Source organism: Rattus norvegicus, chromosome X (genome assembly GCF_036323735.1).
Source record: "Rattus norvegicus strain BN/NHsdMcwi chromosome X, GRCr8, whole genome shotgun sequence".
NCBI classification, from domain to species: domain Eukaryota; kingdom Metazoa; phylum Chordata; class Mammalia; order Rodentia; family Muridae; genus Rattus; species Rattus norvegicus.
This window is the reverse complement of record NC_086039.1, coordinates 98033481-98038737: the sequence shown is the minus strand read 5'-3', so window position 1 is coordinate 98038737 and position 5257 is coordinate 98033481. Positions and strand designations below refer to the sequence as shown.

At 40.3% G+C, this 5257-nt stretch overlaps 1 non-coding gene across 1 annotated transcript; it reads left to right on the top strand.

The window, feature by feature from the left end:
• Positions 1-4796: 4796 nt before the first annotated feature.
• Positions 4797-4927, top strand: LOC120099490 (small nucleolar RNA SNORA17). Its single transcript, XR_005498661.1, has one exon. It is a non-coding gene; the product is annotated as a small nucleolar RNA SNORA17 (small nucleolar RNA).
• Positions 4928-5257: the final 330 nt, after the last annotated feature.

The window sequence follows — 5257 nt, the reverse complement described above, 5'->3', positions numbered from 1 at the left end:
GCTTCTGTCCTAACCTGATTCACCTACATGAATATGATGAATAGACACATCAGAAATATAGGCACTGAGTAATTTCCCAGGAATAGCCATTGTGATCCTTTCTCTGCTGTGTGTACTACACGTTTTAACTGACCCCATGTTGGTGGTAATATGTACCTTGTATTTTTTGCAGGAGGCATCCTCCTCTGGAACAACACAATCATCTTCAAGAATTACCCTTTTGGTTCTCTAAGAACCCATCACCTGGAATCAGGCTCTTCATCAGATTCATAGATCATTGTTTACCTTCGAGGTACACAAAATGGCCATCCCACACCATCAAGAAAGAAATGACATACTGTCATTCCTACATGAACCCAATGGCATGTACCAAATTATTTTTTCTACCATGACGTCTTTCCATAGCACCCTAGGTTTTATTCCCCTATCCCTTGGAGGCCAGTGTCATTCTGTACGGTAGGTCATCTTCTATTCAATATTTTATTTTATATTTTTGCCCAATATTAAATTTAAAAAGTAAATAAGGCAGAATTGGTAGGAGAAGATAATTCTCCAATTTTTGTATTTCTGATTGTTGTTTGAGATATCTGTGGGATCTTTGTACAATAGCCTGCCCCTTGGATTGTAAGAAATGCCCATATTGTGAAATTGTTTTATGTTGTGCATGGAAATTTTTATATGCAAGAACTTCTCCGTCTTGAGGCATCTGTGTTTCAACGGGGAATGTGGCAAAACAGTGAACAGTAGAGTGGTTTGTAGCTTCCCTGTATGAGCAGAGGCATAAACACAATAAGAGTATAGGTATCAACAGAAACAAATTTTACTCTCCCAAAGGGTAACACATGAGGAACATCCATCTGCCAAAGAGCATTGGGATGTAACCCTCTGGGACTAACATACTCATCATGCATGACAAGCTGGAAAGAAAAACATTGGGCACGTTGCTTAATTAATTATTTGCCTAATCTACTCTCAGGAAAAGACAAATTCTTTACATGAAAAGGAAGACTTTTCATAATTATAGAGTATGCCTATCATTGTCTTTTATCCCTGCATAGCAACAGGCAAGCAGAATAGGGACTAAGAACAAAGTGCCTGCTCATGTATTACCTTCAGCCAATGACTGGAGAAGAAATGAATGTGACCAAATATGGCCAACATAGCATGCATACTGACAGTGGCACAAGAATTCCTAGGTCCTATAAAAAAGAGGTTGTCTGACCAATCTAGGCTCACATTATCCCTTCTACATAGGTACTGTCACTACAAACTTGGAAGTAAAAGTCAAATCTCCTAAAACCATTTGCCTATGAATTTCATGAGTACATTTTTTAAATATCTGAGTGGTACTTCATTGTGTAAATGTATCACATTTTCTGTATTCATTCCTCTGTTGAAGGACACCTGGATTCTTTCCAGCTTCTATTATAAATATGGCTGCTATGAACATGGTGAATATGTTGAAGCATCTTTTGGGTATATGCACAGGAGTTACAGTATAGCTGAGTTCTGAGATGGTACTAAGTCCAATTTAGCTGACTTCTTTTGTAAAACAAAGATAAGGGTATTTCTTTTTTTTTTATTAACTTGAGTATTTCTTATTTACATTTTGAATGTTATTCCCTTTCCCGGTTTCCTGGCCAACATCCCCCTCCCCTTCTATATGGCTGTTCCTCTCCCCATCCTCCCCCGATTACCACCCTCCCCCCAACAATCACGTTCACTGGGGATTCAGTCTTAGCAGGACCAATGGCTTCCCCTTCCACTGGTGCTCTTACTAGGCTATTCATTGCTACCTATGAAGTCAGAGTCCAGGGTCAGTCCATGCATAGCCTTTGGGTAGTGGCTTAGTCCCTGGAAGCTCTGGTTGCTTGTCATTGTTGTTCATATGGGGTCTCAAGCCCCTTCAAGCTCTTCCAGTCCTTTCTCTGATTCCTTCAACGGGGGTCCCGTTCTCAGTTCAGTGGTTTGCTGCTGGCATTCACCTATGTATTTGCTGTGTTCTGGCTGTGTCTCTCAGGAAAGATCTACATCCGGTTCCTGTCGGCCTGCACTTCTTTGCTTCATCCATCTTGTCTAATTGGGTAGGTGTATATGTATGGGCCACATGTGGGGCAGGCTCTGAATGGGTGTTCCTTCTGCCTCTGTTTTAATCTTTGCTTCCCTATTCCCTGCCAAGGGTATTCTTGTTCAAGATAAGGGTATTTCAATGACTAGCAGATGGCCCTTTATTTCCCGTGTATAATTGTTTCTCCACAAAAGCAGCATTGATAGACAATTCTTCTCCCAGGAATAGTCACTGACTGACCCAGAGAAGTTTCTCTGATAATCAAGTGATCCAGAAAGCACATTACCATAAGATTTTCCTTGTAACATCAACCATGGCCACTAGAAAAATGTTTAGTCATGGAATATCCCATAGTTGCCATTTTAACCCTAAGGATTTATTGGAATATTGTACCTTGTTGAGTTTCACCTTAACTTTAATGGGTTAAATTCTCTGTGTAGCATCTAATGAGACACAATATGCTTCCAGCTATATAAAAGAACATACATTTGTCTCAAAATATCTTGGCCCCATAAATATTAAGGCATATTAGGTAGAATATATAATCCAAAGACACCTCAATGAGCTTTGGCATTCTAAGCAGAACTTTGTAATGTTTCCTGTACCTCATTGAATCCCTGTAGATAACCAACTTCTGGCTAAAGTGTCCATGGTGGGGCATCAATGTCACTCAGCAATTATGGACATACAAAGTCCAGGGTCAGGAAGCCCAAGGTAAGCTTTATCATTTAGTACAGTTTCATTTCTGATTCTCCATTACTCTTTGTACAGAATAAGCACAATTTCAGGACTCCAAACCTTCATCTTTACAGAGCTGAGGATCTTTCTTCTTTTAACAGTGAGGAATATCACAAGAAGAGCTATTTTTTTTTACTTAAGTGTAATATCAAGATAAGTGTGGGGCTACTGAGTCAGGACCTCAATATATAATCTTCATTTATTATTCCAGGTGAGTCTGTGGTCCCTGTAGGTTCTGACTGCCTCCTCTTAAAATAAATCTTATTGTGCTTAGAGGCAAGGACACATATAATATCATGGGTATTGCTTAGAGTCTCATGTAACATGTTTGGAAATAAGGTTTGGGTTGCCTGATAGAACTGATCATTTTGGTCACTGAAGTTTATCAACTTACCCTGTTAGTTCATGGAGGCCCATAGAATTATATATCCTACTGTTTGACCAAAACTTGGAGGGCCTCATCTGCCATTTCCCACTCCTCACCAGAGACTGCCCATGAATATCCATTTGTAATCATCATTCATAATCAGCATAGTATATTCCTATCTGACATCATAGGCACAGCCCAGGGGAAATGTAGACCATCTATGGGGTACTGGAACCCACATTTTTTTAAATTTGAAATCTCATGGTAGCAATTATGTGCAAAATGTCCCATTTTCCAACTTATATAACATGTACAGTTTTCTCTCTTCAGGGCATATAACTTCTTTAAGGGCTGCTGCATGAGCCACTCCTTGAAAGTGACTAGTACCTATGTCTGCACACAATCTAATCATCTCTTATAAATGTAAGCACTTATAAAAACCCCTAAGTGCCTCCTTGGAATCTTGTTAGCAATTGTTTCATAAGCACCGTCCCTGCCTTGGGGTCAGCTATAAGACATCTCATAACTCAAGCTTGATCCTGAGAACCTAAGGAAAAAGAGGTTAATACCTCACTATAATACCGCATGGCCTCAATGCATTCTGAGTGATGGGGAGATTTGGCTCAAGGGTGGAAACTTAAATTATACTATCCTGCAGGTTTATCTGTTTTGTAAAAATAAAGGAAAATTGTATAAACTATGTTTAGGTCTTTGTTGTTCTCTGCCAGGAAGGTGTGATATACAACAAGTAACTAAAAGAGGGGTAAACACTGACCTCATAAATGACCCTTTTCTGTGTAGAGTTTAGTTTTCAAATGAGAAGCATTAAGCAACAGGGCCCAAATAAAGTATCTCCTCCCATTTCACAGAACTCCATGCTGTCTCCATATTCTTCCATTGACCCAAAGTAACCATTAGAGAAAGCAGCACTACAAGACACCCAGAAAAACAGTTTCCTATCAACCATCCTGCCCTAGGCCTACAGAACTCCTTAAAGATAGTACCTGGCACATAGAGAAAACACGGGGTGAGAGTACTTTTTCAATTGCAGACCTCCAAATTGTGCAAAAGAAACTCAGAACCTTCTCTGAGGACCTCTCCAGATTAGCAGCAACTTATAAATCATAACTTTAACTTGTTAACTTCTGTGGAGTAACTTGTACATAGTCTCAACTACTTACTCTACTCCCTGGAAAAAGTAAAGGACTTTCAAGGAGGCTAAACAGCATGCAGACAAGTTATTAGTCAAAGTCCTAACGTCCATCAGACAAAAATATAAGTCATCAGAGATCAAGAGCCCACTTATTGGAATTATAACAGCAGGAACACCAAGGTGTAGAGTGAAAATAGAAAGTCATATTGCAGGAAGGAAAATGCATTAAGATATGTTAACTCTTACAAGTCACTCAAGGAAGTAAAGAAAATCTCGTCTAATTTTTCAATAAGCTAAGTGTAGACCTTCAAAAAATTCACCAACCTGGATCCCGTATCTCCAGAAAAACAAGCATTTCCAGGTCAACATTGTATTAATCTCTGATATACATAGAAAGCTTCTAAAATTACTAATAAGACCCCAACCCCATAGGATCAGTTGTTGGACAATGTCTTTACAAAATGCCTGTGCCTGCCCCTAGAAGCATTGCAGGAGTGGTTGCTGTGTCACATGTGCATTAGTAGGTATCAGAGAGGAGAGAGGCAATGTCTACATTCAGTGTTCAGACTATGAATACCTGAATGGTTAGAAGTCTAATACTCCCTGAGAAAACCACCTGATAATTAGTCTTGGCATCACACAGGCCCTGTCAGCTTCCAGGACTAAGAGGAATCTGGGGACTAGAAGAATCCAGTCTGAGCCTGAGAGTCCTGGGTGGGAGTTGGGGGTGACTCAGTGGGCCAGAGGAGGAGCAAACCTGAGATGACCTCCAGACCAGCACCATGGAATCTGCACAGGAAGCTAGCCTGAGATGCACACCAGTGGGGTGGGGGTTGGTAACCAGGTATGAGATGACCCCTGTCTGGCATCATAATACGTGAACAAAGCATAGAACTCCTGAGACCACTCCTGAGGTGACACTAGATACTCA